We start from the raw sequence: 20028 nt of genomic DNA, 5'->3' as shown, positions 1-20028 counted from the left end.
AATAGGCACTTCTGAAGCACACATTTATTGTCGACATTTCCACCGCGGTGCGGTCTTCTTCGGGACTGGGTACATTATACGCAAACAAGGGAAGGGAAATGAGGTTCTCGTTATACATATGAAAGAAGCCAACAGAACCAAGAAGCATAAGGGATTTTTTTTAATTTCCGTAGCAGATCAGTGGCGATTTTCAGTGATAATTTTATCGCTTAAAAATAATTGATTAGAAAACAGACTAAAAAACAACCAAATGCCGCCGATGGAAACCGTGGCCTTCCACGTCACGCCAGTGGTAATACAGGACGTGCTACCTCTGCCGCTAATGGACGAGGGCGGCTTTGGTGAACACTCGTATGGTTAGGTCACACTAAACATAAATACCTCCGAAAGCACAAGATTTGACAGGCGTTGCCGTAGCTCAGTTCGTAGAGCACCGGACGCGTAGCTCGGAGGTCGTGCGTCCGGTTCCCACCGGCGGCATGGGGTTGTTTTGTCTTCTCCTGTGTAATAAATTATCTTTAGGCGATAAAATACTCACTAATAATCGCCACTGATCTGCGCCACAAATAAAAAAAATCCCATATGCACCTTGGTTTCTGTTGCTGTTGGCTTCTTTCACATATTTTTTTCAGCTATTACAAGACACGCGAATGCAAGGCACTGATCCAAAGTAAACAATGACTGCTGGGCGGTTAAAAAAGACTCGGTTCTTTAGCGCGACTGCGCCGGTCTCTGGACAGAAATAAGCTTTCCAGCAGTTGTCACAGGTATACATAAAACACGTTTTAAAATCTTTTAAAAGTCCTCAAAGCAACCAACATTATGTTGGAATGATGTAACGCCCTTTGCTCGCTGAGGCATCAGGTGAGCGCTGACTTTTCTTCCTAAGGGTGGACTAACCACAACACTTTTCAGCTCTGCACCAACACTGCCAATGAGGCACGTAGACGCTAGAACATTCGGCAGCAGGTGACATTTGTGCACCTTGCGGTGGCTGTTCATCACCTCCGGTCAGTTCTGGTGAGCCGCACAGATCCATACCGACGGAACGAGAAGTCACGAAAAACCGCTGCGCAGAAGGGTAATCTTGAGCGCCCTTGTGGACCCCTTTTTTCTGGGTGATCAGGTATATTATGCTGATGTGCAGATTTTCTTTGATAACACCAGCCTTCGCTTACGTTGCCGCTACGAGCTGCCTATTGCGCGTTGTTCTTTTTCCGCCGTTTTTTTCTTTCCGAAGAGCCTTGTCAAGAAGCAAGATTTCTTACATTTTGCTAGGAGGCACATGAGGCAGTTGGGATTGATGTGAAGCCGTTGTCATCATCGGTAGACAGTTCTAGCAGGCTTTCACTGCATCCGCTGCGGGTTTCTTGGCCTGTATACCATCTTGCGGCGCTCGGGAAACGTGACATCTTCATGTGGGAGAGAAGACGCTCTTCGAAGCGGCAGTTCATGTAAAATCGCTGCACACAGCACCCACGCACCTGATTTCAGGGAAGTCAACACCATTGATGAAGAGTCAGTTCTTCACGAGGGCTGAACCGGCGTCCGCAGATGCGGCGCTGGACTTCCTCTCCGCTGGGTTTTAGTGGATGCGTTTTTTAATGTGCAATTCCAAGTGATGTCGTTTAGCGAATCTCTTCCCACAATGTTCGCACTCGAAAGGCCATTCCTCTGTGTCGACTTCCGGATGGCAATCCCTGATATGTGTGGCTACGCTAGAAAAAAAAAAGTTCACATTTAGGCACCGGAACAGTAATGCGTATGTTAAGCAGCTAACCTAGGCTGGTTTTGTAAACTGAAAAAATTGTAATTTGTAGAGTTTAATGTTCGAAGCGACACATGGACTATTAGGGACGCCATCGTGGAGGGCTTCGGAATTATTTAGACCACCCGTAGTTCTTTAACATGCGCTGCCTTCGCAGCATACCAATTTTTTTTATTATTTCATATTCATTGAAATATACTTCCACGACGGCTATGATCGAACCAGCGACTTGGTATCAGAAGCCGAATAAGAAAGCCTCTGAACAACTGCCGCAGGCCCTAAGCTGGTTATATCTTTAAATACTACAAGAACTTTAGATAGCCTATCACGTCACAAAATTATCCCCACAACTTCGTCACCTAAAAGAAAAACAAAAACAAAAACTGCAGGCTTCCTTCAATACACTTTCGGTAACATGCATGCATAGATGCGCGATTTTATGAGGTTTCGCAAGCATCGCAATGCGTGAATTCCTTCGAGTGAACGTTCCTGTAATTTTTATTTCATGCATTATGCAGCACTGCGTCACTTCGTCAACGTTAGGTGTGCCAATGAGGGTATTATTTTTTGGGTCACGACATCTTGAAGGGATCCTGTGGCAGGGGCGCCTATCCACAGATGGTACACATACCGGGTGGTTCACTGAAGAGTGTTAGCCGCCTATAAAGGACAATTTTTTTTTAGTAAAAAGGATGTTTTCTTTGCATAGTAGACAGTTCTAGCTCTGCGCAGACACATATCCGCTTTCTGGATGCCTGCTACGCACAGGCACTGGCTGGTGCTCCAACCACATAATTATGAACCGCGACATGCCCACTGCAACTAATCTTAAAGGTCACAGGTTTGGCCTGTTATAAGCAGAGAAAAAATATTCCGAAGTATTCCGTGGTGAACAAGAAGCGGCCAAAAAGACGCGGAACTTTCTCGACTCCTGATATTTCGTAACTGTACAGCGCAACAGTTAAAGCGCCTTGAAGGACGCAACTGTTTAGTTTTTACAATTAGGTTGTGGTCTTATATAATGTGTTGTGTGTGTTGTGTTGGGTTTTATGACACATAGGCAACTGAGGCCATCATGCGCCAAGAACAAAGTATAGGAAAAGTATTTTGTTGAGTATTATAGAAATGTAAAAATCATCCCTGGTGTAGAGGCCCTCAAACGTTAACACTACCTAGTGAACACATACACAAATTGTAGAAATGGCTACTAGTAAAAGCTTTAAAGAGGGCTGGGTAACCTCAGTAGCTTTCCTTGGCTGAGCAAGGATATCGAGGCTCCCAACCAATTAATATAAAAGTCTCAGCCTTCTCAGGTATGAGAAAGTGGATGAGGTGTACTAAAATTCAAACAGACAAGTGGGTAAAAAAATTTAGAGTCTCTTGAGAAATCCCGTTTCGTTAAGAAAGCTAAAAACACGTGATATATCAACAATTGTATCATCTCCTAAAAACACTGAGGGATGAAAAGGAATGTATTCGTTATAGAACTGAGTAAAGTACATTTTCCTTAATTTTTCCAGCTTTGCACAAGAAATTAAAGTATTGTTAACTAACTTCATGTCTGCATTTCTGGCAGACAGGTTGATCTTGTTTTGTCAGTAGGAAATTGTGTGTGAGGTGCGTGTGTCCTATACGAAGACGGCCTATAATTACTTCCTTAAAACGTTCCTGGTGGGTGCAGGACTTCCATTCACCTATAGCTGGTTTTACATTGTGTAATTTGTTATTTACCTCGTCGTTCCCCGCGGACTGCCATTTCTGTCTTATTTTACGATGAATTAAGTTAATGCAATCACAGAACGGTGTATTTACTTCCTTTACATGCTGATAACGAGCTTGAGCAGCGCAGAAGTCTGCTCTTTAGTTGCCTTTAATTCCGGTATGGCTTGGTACCCAGCAGAGTTACGTTTTGTCCTTTAACTGTGGCTATCACTATGTTGTGTATGATATCACCAAGTATAGGAGTGACTGCATTTCTAGAGTGAAGGGCTGTAAGCACACTTAGCGAATACTGTTTGCGAGGTTCTCGATCACTATTTTTTATACGGCTCCAGACATCGCGTAACATTCGGCAGTGAAAATGGAGACACACTGTGGAAGCCTTACTATATCAATCCAATTCCCTTGTACCACTGCGGTTCTTACGTTGGCATCTGTTTTCGAACCATGTCTATAAAAAGCTTTGAAAGTACTGTACATTTCCTCCAGTGCAAGAAATTCTTGTATGATATGTTGTTGTGGAGTTTGTTTCTTCCGGAAGTGTGTAAGAGTTTGAAACAGCATATATAAGCACAACTACCAAGCGGAACAAGAACCCAACCTTTTACGCTCCGAAAATTCTCCGCAGCTTCTGAAGCTGATATCTGACACTTGGCAGATATCAGTGAGATTGTTATCAACCATTTTCGCTCAACTCAAGCGTGGTTATTGAACCATGTCTATAAAAAGCTTTGAAAGTACTGTACACTTCCTCCAGTGCAAGAAATTCTTGTATGATATGTTGTTGTGGAGTTTGTTTCTTCCGGAAGTGTGGAAGAGTAAAATCGCAGATTGCAGGGAAATTGCGCCATGGAGGTAGTGCGTCTTGTCTTTGCGCAATATCAAGTAATGCGTTTAGGACGCCAAGATTCTGGCAGATCTCTTCAAATCGCAAGAGCAATGGCCTGGTAGCTTGAGGTTTGTCGTTAAAGAGCGTTCGAGATGGGCACTTCGTAGCTATATCGTAACATAGATCTTTTTGTAGGAAACGGATTTTTCGAATGTACGAGCAGGTAAGCATGGTTCTTCTGTCTGTAAGCGATGGTTCATTTGTTTCTACAAATTGGTTGTTAATGGGTGATGTCCGGTATGAACCAATGGAAAGACGTGGACCTAAATCATGCACTGGATCCATTCGTTTAGATACGATGCTCTCGCTGACCCAGATACTATACATCCGTAATCTAAGGTAGAGCGTACCACGGCACGATAAATTTGCAGAAGACATGTCCTGAAAGCACCCCAACGTTTGCGTGAGAGTACCTTGAGTATATTTAGGGATCCGGAGGTTTTCTTTTTCAGCGCGTTTATATTGGGAAGGAAAGTGAGCTTTTTATTAAAGGTTATCCCTAGAAATTTGTGCTAATTTTTGACGGTTATCTGTGTTCCATTCAGGTGTATGAATGGGTTGACTTGTATGCCGCGTCTCAGCGAGAAAAGGATGGCTACTGTTTTCTGTGTGGAAAAGTGGCAACCGTTCTGATCTGACCATGTCACTAGTTTATTCATTGTCAACTGTATTTGTCTCTCGCATGTTGCAATGTTTGAGGATGTGCAGGTTATTTGAACATCATCAACGTACACTGAATACAGGATGGACTTTGGGCTTATTTTACTTATGAAATTCATTTTTATAATAAATAATGTCGTGCTTAAAATACATTCCTGAGGAACCCCGTTCTCTTGAACGAAGCTCCTGGACAGGGTAGGCGTACTTGAAATGAGCGGTCGGAAAGGAAGTCAGTGAGGCATTTTAACATCCTACCGCGGATACCTAGGTCGCTGAGGGTCCCAAACCTCCAGGTTGTATCATACGCTTTCTCCATATCGAAGAAAACCGAAAGACAGTGCTGTTTGTGTATAAAAGCTTCTCTGATAGTATTTTCGAGGTGAACTGAATGTTCTGTCTTTGAACATCCCTTTTTATAACCGCATTGATGGGCACCAAGAAGGTCGTGGGTTTCAAGGACAAATGTTAATCTTATATTAAGGACACTTTAAAAAGAATTCGCGAGACAGCCTGTGAGGGCTGTCGTCCAATAGCTACAAGGGAAAGTTGGTGGTTTTCCAGGTTTCAGGAAAAGCCATTTTTCACGCTTAGGGCATTTTTCCTTCTATGAATGTTTTGTTAAAGAATTTCAAGAATGCCCCTATGGCAGGCTGAGAAAGATGGGTAAGCATTTTGTAGTGTATCTGATCGGGTCCTGATGCAGTTTTTTTTCGGCAGACAGTACTTTTTTTAGAGTAATTAAATTGTTGTAGAGTTCCTTTCCCCCTCCACCTATTGGAAGTTTGTTTTTCGGCTACATTTTTGTTTTTAAGAAATGACTGCGTATAGTGAGAAGAACGGGGGATTGCAGCGAAGTGTTCCCCCAAAATGTCTGCCTGTTCTCTTATGATTGTTTGTTTGCCAGGTGTTGTTAGAAGTGGAACTGTGGACGGTGAGAAGGTTCGATTTAATTTTCGAACCTGCTCCCACATTTTCTTATGTAATTTGGTTGTTTAAAGATGAAACATAACTCTGCCAAGAATCTTTCTCGGCACTGCGGCGGACGTACCGAGCTCTGGCTCTTGCCTTTTTAAAACGCACGTGGTTTTCTTGTGTTGTGTACCTGCGAAATTTACTCCAAGCTCTATTTTGTTGTTGTTTTTTTTGCTTCCTTGCATTCTTTTGGCCACCACACTGTTCATGCCGCACCATTCCTGAAGACTGAGGAATAGCTAATTATGCGGCAGTAATTATACAATGCGTGAACATTTCGTTTATCTCGTCGATGCTGAAGTTTTCTAAAACTATATCTTCTAAATTGGCTTGTGCTCAAGAACTTTCCCAGTCTGCGAAATGCAGCCTCCAACGTCGTGGTTTAGTTGGGATGATTTCTGGTGCAGATGTCAAACTTATTAATAAAGGAAGGTGATCGCTGTCATATGGGTTGTCGATAACATCCCATTTAAAATCATTTAAAAACAGATGTTGAACTAAAAGACAAATCTTAACAGCCCATATTGCCCGAGGTTGGCGAGCAGCATGTGGCCTTTTCCGTGTTTAAAAGACATATTGTTTGCGAGAATAAAATCTTCGATTGTTTGCCCCCTAGAGTCGCAGCGCTCGCTTCCCCAAAAATGGGAGTGAGCGTTAAAATCCCCAACTACCAGGTATGGCTCTGGAAGTTCATCTATCAGTTCTTGTAGATCATGAACTGTTATTGTAGAATGTGGAGGAATGTATACGAAACAGATTGTTAGTGTTTTGTGGCTGACGATGCTGACTGCAACCGCCTTAAGTTTTGTTTTGAGCTTTATTTCTTGAGCAGGGACACCGGTTTGAACGACAATCGCGACCCCTCCCGCTAGTCAATTTGGCTGCTCTCGATCGCGTCTAAAAGTTTTATATTGTTTCAGCATATGCACATGTTGTGGACCAAGATTGGTCTCCTGAAGACACAAAACTATAGGTAACATTGACCCTAAAATATGTGTTATGTCACTAATTCCGCATAAGTCCTCTACAATTTCACTGAATTAAAAAAAAGCCATGTTTATGCTTTTTAGAGGAAATGAAAGGAGATTTACTTAGGTGGTGGGCCCGTTATGAAGGGCCTGTCTTTTTTACGCTCAAGAGAGCTGCTCCGCCGATGCAGAGCGGGCGGACTGGGGGTTACATCCATCACCTCGCCAGAGGTGCTGGATCGAGGACCGCGCAGCCACGGTTGTGTTAGTTTCAGGCCTCCCCTGATGGGGGAAGTCCTGCGGGATGCCGACCCATTGTCCGGCGCTCCCTGCTTTCTCAACGGCAGGGCAGCTTTCGCTGTCCCTGCCTGGGACATGGATGGCCATGCCATAGGCTCGGCGGGAGTAGCCTCGGCAGGTGCCGGAGTGCTGTGTGGTGCTACGCCCCTGCGCCCCACATCAGCGAAGTTTTGTTTTGCTGTGAAAGAGAATGTGTTCGTAACCGCAAAACGCCTTCTCGCTTCGTTAAATGAAATGTTTTCCTTCGTCTTTATGGTGATTATCTCTTTCTTTCTTCCAGGACTGACACGGCCTGGAATATGCAGCGTGGTCTCCTTTACAGTTTGAGCGGCGCGGGGCTGCGTCACATTAATCAGAATGGTGATCCTTCGAGGCACATTTGGCGCGAGTTTTGCGACCGCGGCAACTCTGTGAGCAGTGGCCGAACCTTTGACGATTGAAACTTCTGCGGAGGTTAGGTATATATGGTCTTACATTAACTTTCAAATATCCCACGTCGATTGTGTCGAGCAATGTGCTGGTGTTGAAAGTAAGTATCAAGTGCATTGCGTCTATTTCCTTATTGTCCTTCCAGATCTTGATTCGTTGCACATCTATGACTTCTTGGTCGCTGAGTCCGAGCATTTTTTTTTTCAGTGATGTGTAAAAAATCAGTTTGATATTACGCCTCGCACAGTTTTCAGTGTTCGATGTGCTTTTATGGAGACCGGGATGTCCCTTATAGAAGCAATGTTTGAAAGATTCGAGCACTGGATGCACTCACGCAGTTCAAGGAGAAGGTCACCGCTGGCCATTTTTGAGACCTTGTAGCCAGGGCCCAATTCAGTTAAACATTTAGACACAAGGAATGGAGGTATTGTTCTTGCTTGTTTTTCATCGATTTGACTGTGAATTACGTGAAACTTGGTGAATGTTGGTTTCTTTTTGGCAAAAAAATATGCTGCTTCGTTCCGTCCTCTCTTGAGAGAGTGATCTGGTTTTGAAAGGAGGGGAGCCATAAAAAATTTAGTTTTTCGGTCATGGTGCCGGCCACCCACCACGGAGTCCAACAAGGGGACGGGTCCGGAACCTGAAAGTCCTGCCCACGCCAGCTGTACACCTCAACTATAACCAAATGTGACGCGACTCAGGGTAGTTGGTCACACAAGGTTAACCCTCGGCGCCAGGAAAACAGGAAAAACCAAGAAGTGAGTAGGAGATAGGAGAGCTGTGAGACAGATAGGAAAGTGAAAGATGGAGGGGAGGATAGGAAAAGTCTACTGCCGATTTCCCCCGGGCAGGTCAGGCTGGATGTGCCGTCTACAGGAAGCTGGGGCCAAAGTGGTGTGTTGCCTCCGCCGAGGCGCCTTAAAGGTACAAACGCTCGGCATCGGCTCAGCCACCAGTATCCCCTTTTCCCCGGACGCGGCGATGAAACGCACGGCTTGGCGCGGGTGCTCGGGTCCGGGGTGATGCACAGTTCACCATCCCCTTGCGGGGATGTCCCTGCGGACGCTCGGGAACCCGTGCTGTCGCGACTCACCTACGCCTGCAAGCTGCAGACGCCCCCACGCGGGGCTGGTCTTATATAATGAAATTTTCGCCCCTCATGCTCTTCAAAATGCGCACTGACATCGCGCAACAAGCAGGCGTCTTGTTTCTCTCCTCCACCAAAATGCGAGCAATGCGGCCAGTATTCGCCCCTCATGGTAAGCCTACAACGCCCTAAAATCCAGATTAGATGGAGCGTTTTTTTATGGCGGCAAGTCGGCGATTTTCGCCCCACAGCGCGCACTGTACGCCCGGCTAGCCACCACACACCGGAGCAGCGAAAAACGCCCATCGCCGCCGATCTGGACCCGCCAGATATTTGGCGCGCGGCGTCCGGTAAGACCGGAAGCGGAGGCTGACGCGGCTAGTAGCAGCGCAGAAAGCCCGATCTTCCGGTTTTACTGCTTGCGCCTGCCGTTGCTACCACTGCCAACATCGCTGCCATGGCAAACGAGCTACGCAGTGATTTTGGCACGGAAATTTTATCGTGAGTGAGTGAGTGATCGAGTGATCGACAACTTTATTGACTGTCCGGCAGGGTTTAGCGCGACCGGGCCTAGGTCTCCCTCGTGGGGACGTCGAGATCTTGTCTCTTCGCCGTCTCGAGGGCCTGCTGGACGGCGCAGAGTTGGTCGTTGAGGCTGGAGCTGCGCAGAGCGGCGGAACACTTCGCCGAGAGGGTTTCGGAATTCACACCGGTTACGTGTTCCTTACACTCCCAGTGTATAAGTGTGGCCACATCTGTCTTGCAGACCTTGCACGTCTTGGTGCTATATATTTTGGGGTAGATCCTGTCGTATTGCAGCGGGGTCGGGTACGTGTTTGTAATTGCCTCCTGGCGACTGCCTGAGCTCTGCATAGTTTGTTGCTAGGCGGAGGATAAGTCCGGCGGGCCAAGTAGAAGGCTTTGGTTAATTCATTGAAGCTCGTTAGGCTATCTGTCCCCCGTCTTCACCATGGCTCTCCCCGGTACGGTTTCAGAGACCTCGTGCGAAGGAGTGAGCGACCTCGTTGAGGTTGGTGAGGTGCGGAGAGATGTTCCTATGTGTGTGGGGAACCAAAGTAACGCGACCTTGCTGTCCGGTGAGCGTTTGAGCTTCTTGATTATTCGGCAGGCTTCCACGGATATTCTCCCCTTGGCGTTAATTCTTTATGGCTGCGCGTGAGTCGCTAGCAACGACCCCGCAATCGTGCTCAGAATGGCGAGTGCGACGCTTAATTCCTCGGCCACTTCGTCTTGTCAGCATTTCACGCTGGCGGGATGGATAAACGTTCCGGCAGTGTCGAGGACCGCAACGGCGTATCGTCCTGATATTCAGCAGCGTTAACAGAGCGCGCTTCCCTCGCTTTTCCGTAGCTTCGCAGCAGAGCCGCCGCTCTGGCATGTCGGCGACTTGGATGCCGTCCCTGACGTTCCGCGGGATTCTTTCCTTCTCGCCGTGTTGGCGGTGGTAGCCGATGCCAAGCCGCCCGAGTATGTGACGTCCAGCTTCGTTGGTCGTCACTCTTTCTAGTTGCGATATGTGCTGCGCGTCTGCAAGTTCCTCCAGCGTGTTATGGGTTCCCCGTTGTAGCTGCAGCTCTGCGCTGGTCGAGTCTCGCAGCTCGAGCGCCGTCTTGCATACCATGCGTATATTCACGTCTATTTTGTTCTTCTCCACCTTGGACCAGTTGTGAAAGGCGGCCAAGTAAGTTACGTGACATATGGCGAAGCAGTGCACGAGTCTTATCAGGCTCTCCTCCCTAACGTGCCTGTTGGCGACTGCGACGATGATGAACTGCGACGCGTCGTTGGCGTTGCGTCGAAGGATGCGGCGGAAGGTAGGCAGGTGGTTTTAGGTGCGGAAAGGACTGCACGAAGACGCCGGTCGACTCCCGTCAGCAGCCCCTGGAACCTTACCGCAACAGAAAACGCATAGCCAGGACCCGTCGACGGCGCCCGAAACGACATAGGTTTGATGCAGGCTATCCAAGGCATGTTCAAGAAGAACAGCGCGAAAAGACAAGGACCACAGGAAGATACACAAAGACAAGCGCTTGTCTTTGTGTATCTTCCTGTGGTCCTTGTCTTTTCGCGCTGTTCTTCTTGAACATGGCATCCCAACTCGCCCAAGCATCAGTCCTATCCAAGGCAGCTTGCGTCGGCGATCCAAGGGAGCTCCACGGCGGGACGGACTCAACGTCCGACGGCTGCCACCTCCACGCTTGAATGGGACGCAGGAGGCTTGCGTCGGTGATCCAAGGGAGACCCGGGGATCGAAGCATGGACCCAACGTCAGACGGGTGTCCCCTCCACGCGTGAATGATACGACCTCCGCTGCTCAGTCTCCCTTCACACCACAGTTTTTACACACGTACGTCAGCTCGCCGCTCCTCGTGCTCGCCACGCTCTTCGTTGTCGTCGCCTTGCAAACATCATTCGCACGTGCACACGCGCAACGCTGGGCTGGCACAGGCAGCGCTCCGCTGTGGACGCATCAGACTGAAATCTCCCGACGATTTTGTGTGCACCTCACACAGTCCTGTGTATGAGCTTGTTTACCGTCTCGCAGTTTACACCGTTGGAATCTTTTCACGATGGGGATGGTGGCGCTGTCACTCATGTGTAGCCCGATTTGTTCATATTCTGTATTCTGCTTGGCTGCGTTGAGTGGTCGTCCCTTTTGGGTGGGGCGGTGCAGCAGGAGCTCCATCTTCTTGGGCGGGCATCGGAGCCCCGTATTAAGGCAAAAGGCCTTAGTGGTTCATACTTGCGGCCATTACCTTCTCCGGTTGCAGGTCATGTCCGATCTTAAGTCATAACACCGGTGACTAAATTAACTGGATAAGAAAAAATCCTTATGATAAGTAGAATGATGGCAACAGAGGCGCGGTGGGCAAAACCGCGTCCGCCGCAGCGCCGACGCTGGTTTTAGCAACAGATATTGGAATTGCACATGAAATCCCAGCGATGTCACTGGTTTACCTCAATGTGGTGGCAGTGTTCCTGAATACCTTCACCAAGATCTTGAGCAACCGTCCGTCGTACTGCATTCTGAGCGGTGTTTTAGTATTTCTCTTTGCATATACCATGCATGTTTTAGTAAAGTTGAAGGCTAGCTTGGACCAATGACATATGCACCTACAGTTCAATGCATGCTTTTAAAGTGCGGTGAGAGGTGTCCACCGAGATGTCGAGATCCGAGAGCTACTGCATCCATTCCTTTCCTCAAAACACATGCTTTCGCATTCCTCCACGTAAGCAGACTAATGCACCTGCGTTTCACCTTACTGCGCATGCGTGCGACGTCACTGAGTGGCGCCACCATCCTTCGAGAGGAGCGCTCCCCAGGCAGTCTTGCCAGACACCTCCTGAACGCCGATCAGGAAGGATGTCGCCTAAACGCTCTCCTGTGTCTCCAACAACCAAGCGTGCGCGCTCTAAGGAACGACAGTGACTCAAGCTGCAACGTCATGCTAAAGGTTTTCGCCTGACCGTAATTTAGGTCAGGTAAGTGTATCCCTTAATTTTTTTCACAGGTGGTCTTCCACGACATCTATTGCTTCCTCCAGCGACGATTCGAGCTGGCCGTCACAATAGATGGCGTGAGACACGCCATCTACGCGGACGACATCACTCTGTGGTCGCCGGGTGGCAGTGTTGGACATATAGAGGCCGCCTTGAAGGAGGCAGCGTCAGCGCTACAGAAGTATGCCGAAGAGTGTGGCCTTAGGTGTGAACCCACGAAATCAGAACTCCTTCACATCACGGGCTATAAAAAACCGGCAACCAAAATTCAATTATACATAGATGGAACCCAGGCATCGGAGGTAGAAAACATCCGCGTGTTAGGGCTACAAATCAACAACAAAGGTAATAATGCCATAGAAATTAGCAAAATGAAGTCCACCTGCGAGCAAATCAGTAGGATGATTGGCAGGGTATCTGGCAAGCACGATGGACTCATGGAAAAGGAGACTTTACGCCTGGTGCAGACTTTCGTCATTTGCCGAATAACATAATCTGTGCCCTACCTCAAACTGCGGCAGAGCGACAAGAAGAAATTGGACGTAATAGTCAGAGCGGCCTTCAAGAGGGCACTGTTCTCCTCTTCAAGACGTCCACTGATCGCCTTCACCTAGGAATGCACAATACGCTGGAAGAACTACTCGAAGCTCACCAAACAATCCAAATAATGCGGTTATCAACGACCAAAGTTGGTAGACGAGTCCTGGAGGACCTGCACATAGCGCTGCCACCAACAGAAGACAGAGGGGACATTCCCAAGGACTGGAGAGATAAACTACTAGTTAAACCAATACCAAAAAACATGCATCCCGAGCACAATCAAGGTAGGAGAGACGCTAGAGCGATAGAGAAGTATTACGGCAGCAAAAATGGCACGTATTATGTAGACGCGGCGGGCCCTACGCAAGAGGGTGTCTGCAACGTCGCGGTCATACACGAGAAGGAAAGCAGGTGGATGGACTCTTGGTGAAAATTAGTGAAGTTGCGTTAGCCGAGGAAGTGGCGATAGCGCTGACAGCCACTCACTCCGACGCTACGCACATAATTTCTGATTCTCAACAGCCTGTCGAAATTATATAAGAGGAAGAATAGCGTCGCTTGCCAGCAGAATTTTAGCAAACGCGCAACATTGCTCAATGCAGGGAACAAAACAATTGGCATGGGTGCCCGGGCACCAGGGAATAGAAGGGAACGAGGCTGCTCACACAGCCGCCCGAGCGTATCTGCCCCGGAGTTCCACTGAATTCCCAGACCCTGTCGAGACTCCTGTACCGAATCCGCATACCACATATGCGGACATTACAACATATCTGCGCCTCAGTAGGCAGACGTTCCCAGAGGCCGCCAAGGGCCTGGATAGAACTGAGGAACGACACCTCAGAAGGCTGCAAACGGGGTCGTTTCTAAGCCCTGCGATTCTAAAACACAGGCCCAACTTTTTCGGTGTACTGTAAATTTTGTGAGATGTGGGCAGACGCATCTCATATGGTATGGGCCTGCCAGAAAAATCCGCAAATAAAGAGTGTAAATCAGTCAACGAGAGTGGTGCTGGTAGGCGAACTTGTCCGCCTGCTTTGACCTGGAGTCCCAGAGGACTCTGGTCAAAAGAGCGCGGGCAGCGGCTACCACCAATGATGTCCCGGAATGAGGACTACCACCCAGGCAAAGGAGCGGTGAAATCCTCCACTCTCCTCTAAAACACGCCCCACTGCATGCAATAAAGTTTTACCTCCACCGCCACGCGATAATCTTTGGAAAAAATGCATGCAGCCCAGGCTTTTAAAACTCACCCCCACGGCGGGCCATGTTGGCCTGTGGAGTAAGAAAGTATGTGCCCCATACTGGCATGTGGTGCAGCTGGTCTTAAAGAAGACGTATCTGGCAGGAAGACTGGCAGGGCTGGAGAGCTGTGAATCTATCAGCCTGCGATGAAAGGGCAGTGTTGGCAAGTTTCTTCCTCAATTACGATGTCACTTGACAAAATGGCAGCAGTACGTAACCTACATATATAGTGTCACACAGAGAGTGAACCAATAAATATAGTGTTAAATTATAGACAGTGTGAGACTCTGGGAGGCAGACAGGGAGGCACAATGGGTGGCGGAGAGGGAGGCACACTGGCAGGCGTGGAGGGTGACAGAACTAGAAATAAAAGTATTTTATGAAGGCGTTGTTTCGTTGGCGCTAAAAAATGGAGCTCGACGGCGGCGCTACTGACAAGTACAATTGCTGATTGTCCGATGAGTGATGCGTGGCCTATCACGGGCTAAATTAAAAGCGTCATAGTGCATTCCAGTTTCCTCAGTGGACATGCCCACGGCACCAAAAAAAGGCGCAGCAGCCAGAGATACTCGCAGAATGATCAGATATCCCCAGCAGTCGAGACAAAGCTAAGGCACAAAAATTCTGGGGATACTCCAATTCCGAATTAATAGTATGACTGGACACTGTTAATGTGTCGCTTCAGTGGCCTGGGCCGGGCCTTCTGCACATCACTTCGCAAATTCGGACACAATTCTTATTCTCTTTCTTGTTATTTTTATTTAAACGAGGAAAACGAGCCTTCATATAAGTCGAACGAACGCTCCCCAGTGGTAGGGAGGTAGGGGTTGGAGTCCCAGCTGGACCATTTTTCTTTTCAGCGCAAATAGCTTCTAATTTTTCAGAGGCACTGCGTAATGTTCGTGGAATGACCTCATGACCCTGTGTAGTGTTGGTGGTGGAAAACATTTCTGGGCATATACACTTACAAGAGGTTTTCCATGAGCTGACCAAGAGGGCATGAGCCAGCCCTTACAAAGTATTAGGTGGACCGGTCCTATTTCGGGACCCCAGAGGCGTCGGCCGCCGCCCGGGCTCGCCCGACCAAGGCTCGTTCGGCCTGTAGGTCAGACCAGCCGAGCAGGGTCGCCTCCCAGTCCTCCCGGGTGGGGGTGGGGGCGGGGGGATAGTAAGGTAAGAGAGGCTGGCCCACACCATGTGGTAGATGTCCATAGACTTCTCCTCACAGTGCGGAGAGCTGCCCAAGAAAGAAGGGTCGAAGTGTTTGAGAAGCTGCCGAGCACAGCAAATATACAGGCGGAGAAGCCGCTCCTCCGCCTTTAATTGACATTTACAAGGGCGGTGATAAAGGTCTTGGCCAGATTGATAACCCTGTGTAGTGGCTTCTTCACTCTCGTACTATGAGATGTGACGTCATCATTGTTGTACTATGATAGTTGTAAGGTGTTTGAATTACTCGCGCGAGGTCATGTAGGCGTGACATGACGACCCTCTCGACGAATGCCGATGTTCTCGACACGCCAGCGCCAACTACACCGGTTTTTCCGCTGAGCAGGACTCTTAGAGCTTTCTCGTTAATATAGACTCCTTGAACATGCTGTGTACCGTGCTATCGTTAACAGAGTACCGGAAGTCCAAGCGTCGTCAGTGCGAATGCTCAGATCGGCTTTAGGGCGCCAGGTATCCGACATCTGCGCTCGCGCCTGCCTCATCGGGACCAATCAGCGGTGGCAGTAGTGGTGGGCGGGTTCCCGGTAATCCGGCAACGGTAACACGGTGTGCTAAACTTATCCAATAACCAGCTCGGATGCGCGCAGAAAAATTATGCCCGTATAATGCGCGCCCCACATTTCTGAGATTGTGACGCAAGCAGTGCGCTTACGTCAGCACAGGAGTGCTTTCGCCATTGCGCCGTCTTCGGGACGCAGCGGGTGCGACACTCACTAGCTTGACCCCAAAACCAAGGAGCTTCTTTGCTGTACAGCGGAGGCCGAACCTCAACATGATGCAGATACATTGAAGCAAAAATCTTCACTACGCTAGGTAAAGCAATTCTCTCGTAGGCCGGAGAATGACCTTGAATAACCTTCGGCTTGGTTTATGGTTTGGTTTATGGGGGTTTAACGTCCCAAAGCGGCTCAGGCTATGAGGGACGCCGTAGTGAAGGGCTCCGGAAATTTCGACCACCTGGGGTTCTTTAACGTGCACTGACATCGCACAGTACAGGAGCCTCTAGAATTTCACCTCCATCGAAATTCGACCGCCGCGGCCGGGATCGAACCCGCGTCATTCGGACGGCAGCCGAGCGCCGTAACCACTCAGCCACCGCGGCGGCACTTGAACAACCTTCAGCCCAAGCACGTTAGCAGTGTATGATCATATGTAGTACAGTTATGGTGGCGAACCGTTGACCCCTGATCTTGACCTATGATTTTTTACTTTGGGTGACTTTTGGGTTGACCTTTGACCTTAAGAACATCCGATGGGGTGATGTGAGGCCACGTGATGACATCCGACGTGGGTGTCATGAGACCATGTGATACACGTCACAGCTACGTGGACGTGTGGGTATACATAGATCGGCTGTCGCGAGCGTGTAGCGGAGCTGTCATGAACGATCCTCAGACGCTTAGCAAGCGTGCTTGTTTTTCGCTGAATTCCAGGGTTAGCTAAGTTAATCCACTGTCAAATTTTTTTTGATAAGGTCGAGTGAAATTTAAATGAAACTCTAGCTTCGCGTTGCTCGGTAAGAAACAACGCTAGCGGACAACGGACAGTTGTGTGTCCTTGTTCTCGTCCGTTGTCTGCCAGCACTGTTTCTCAAAAGAGGCTTCGATGAGGGACGGCTAACATGTAGGCTCCCCAGGACTGCACGGGCGAGCGCACCGTCTGGTGACTGGACGGGGAGGCATATCAGCCCGGCTGGGCCAGGGACAAACTTAGAAGGGGGGAACACAGCCGCTGAAGCAGCGGTCAAGGACCGACCCGTCGTAGTTGGTGTGATGTGTTGTCGGTGGTGGTTTTGATCTTCCTGCTGATAATGCACAAATATAGGGTGCGAACTGTGCGAGGTGGATGCATCGTCAGGCCAACTACGCCTGCCTTTAATTCTCAGAACGGTCACGTGATGGAGCGCAATGAAAGCCCTTACGCCAGCAGGTTGGCCGCCACGTTCAAAGCATTTGACTTGTTGGACACCCCCTCTTGTCACAACGATAAGTGTTCCTTTTTTTTTAAACATTCCCTGTCAAAGAGCTGTTTCAGCGGCGCACTCGCGAATTCTTCCTAACCAGACATTTCTAACTTCTTCACCATGGTCGCCACCAGATAGTTTTCCACCAAAATATTGCGAAGTGACTACGATGACTGCAATGAAGAATTCGTTGGAGGCACTTAGATATCTCTTAATTGCTGGAAGGCGAAAGCCGCTTTCAAGTTATTGCAGTGATTTCAATTTGAATTCGCCGCACTAGAATTCATTATCATTCAATATCATTATCATTCAACAACCTTCTATGATCAAACCATTTAACCCTCGGCCCTCAGTCCCCAGCGGCTGCAGAGCAACTGACCACGGCGGCTGTCAGACCTATGACGCAGCGGAGGGTGCTAAGAATCTCTGGCTCCGGACAGGCCGCCATTGGAATCTGAACCTGGCAACGTTTAACGCTAGAACTTTAGCTAGTGAGGCTAGCCTAGCAGTGCTGTTCGAGGAACTAGCGGGAATTAAATGGGATGTGATAGGGCTTAGCGAAGTTAGGAGGACAGGTGAGGGGTATACAGCACTAAAGGACGGACACATACTGTGCTATCGCGGGTTAGAGGATAGACGAGAACTAGGTGTGGGTTTCCTCATTAATAAGGATATAGCTGGCAACGTAGAGGAGTTCTACAGTATTAACGAGAGGGTAGCAGCTATAGTAATTAGGCTGAATAGGAGGTACAAGCTGAAAGTGGTGCAGGCCTACGCACCCACATCCAGCCATGATGACCAGGCCGTTGAAAGCTTCTATGAGGACGTAGAATCAGCAATGAATAGAGTAAAATCGCAGTACACTGTACTGATGGGCGACTTCAATGCGAAGGTGGGCAAGAAGCAGGCTGACGACCACGCGGTAGGTGACTATGGGATAGGCTCTAGAAATAGCAGGGGAGAGTTATTAGTCGAATTCGCGGATAGAAATAATTTACGGATCTTGAATACCTTCTTCCGCAAACGAGAAAACAGGAAGTGGACCTGGAAGAGCCCCAATGGTGAGATTAAAAATGAAATCGACTTCATAATATGCGCTAAACCTGGCATCATTAAGGATGTGGCCGTCCTCGGAAGGGTGCGTTGCAGCGACCATAGAATGGTAAGGTCTAGAATTAGCTTAGACTTGAAGAGGGAACGGAAGAAGCTAGCGAAGAAGAAGACCATTAACGAGTTAGCCGTAAGAGGGAAAGCACAGGAGTTTAGGATAGCGCTGCAAAACAGATACTCGGCTTTAACTGAGGAAGATGATCTTGATGTTCATTCAATGCACGATAACCTGACATCAATAATTACGGAGTGTGCAGTAGAAGTAGGCGGTAGGACAGTTCGAAAGATACCGGGAAGCTATCTCTGGTGACGAAAGATCTGATTAAGAAGCGCCAAAACATGAAGGCATCTAACACTACCGATAGAATAGAACTAACGGAGCTATCAAAGTTAATAAATAAGCGCAAGGTAGCCGACATAAGGAAGTTTAATATGGAGAGAATCGAGCATGCTATAAAGAACGGAGGTACCCTAAAAACAGTGAAGAGGAAACTAGGCATAGGTAAAAACCAGATGTATGCATTAAGAGACAAGCAGGGCAATGTCATTAGCAATATGGATAAGATAGTTAACGTAGCCGAAGAGTTCTACACAGACCTGTACAGTAGCCAATGTAATCAGAGCGCTAATGAGAAAGACAGCAGTGCACAGCAATGCGTCATCCCGCCAGTAACGAAAGATGAAGTAAAGAAAGCCTTAGAAGCAATGAAAAGGGGAAAAGAAGCTGGGGAGGATCAGGTAACAGCAGATCTGTTGAAGGATGGAGGGGACATCGTGCTAGAAAAACTAGCCACCCTGTATACGCAATGCCTTATGACCTCGACTGTACCAGAAGCTTGGAAGAATGCAAACATTATCTTAATTCATAAGAAGGGAGACGCTAAGGACTTGAAAAATTACAGGCCGATCAGCTTACTATCCGTTGCCTACAAAGTATTTACTAAGGTAATCGCTAATAGAGTCAGGGCAACGTTAGACTTTAATCAACCAAATGATCAGGCAGGCTTTCGTAAAGGATATTCTACAATAGATCATATTCACACTATCAATCAGGTGATAGAGAAATGCGCAGAATATAACCAACCTCTATATATAGCTTTCATTGATTACGAGAAAGCATTCGACTCAGTGGAAACCTCAGCAGTCATACAGGCATTGCGTAATCAGGGGGTAGAAGAGCCTTATGTCAAAATACTGGAAGATATATATAGCAACTGCACAGCTACTATAGTCCTCCATAAAGTCAGCAATAAAATTCCAATAAGGAAGGGCGTCAGGCAAGGAGACACGATATTGCCAATGCTGTTCACCGCATGTTTGCAGGAGGTATTTCGAGGCCTGAATTGGGAAGAGTTGGGAATAAGAATAAATGGAGAATACCTAAATAATCTGAGATTTGCTGATGACATTGCCTTGCTGAGTCACTCTGAAGGTGAACTGCAAATCATGATCAACGAGTTAGACAGGCAGAGCAGATCGATGGGTCTAAAAATTAACATGCAGAAAACCAAGGTAATGTTCAACAACCTAGCAAGGGAACAACAGTTCACAATTGGCAGCGAGAGCCTAGAAATGGTGGCGGAATACGTCTACTTAGGGCAGGTAGTGACAGCTGATCCGGATCATGAG

Source organism: Amblyomma americanum, chromosome 1, assembly GCF_052857255.1.
Source record: "Amblyomma americanum isolate KBUSLIRL-KWMA chromosome 1, ASM5285725v1, whole genome shotgun sequence".
NCBI lineage: Eukaryota > Metazoa > Arthropoda > Arachnida > Ixodida > Ixodidae > Amblyomma > Amblyomma americanum.
The sequence above is the reverse complement of the archived record's forward strand: the minus strand, read 5'-3'. Positions refer to the sequence as shown.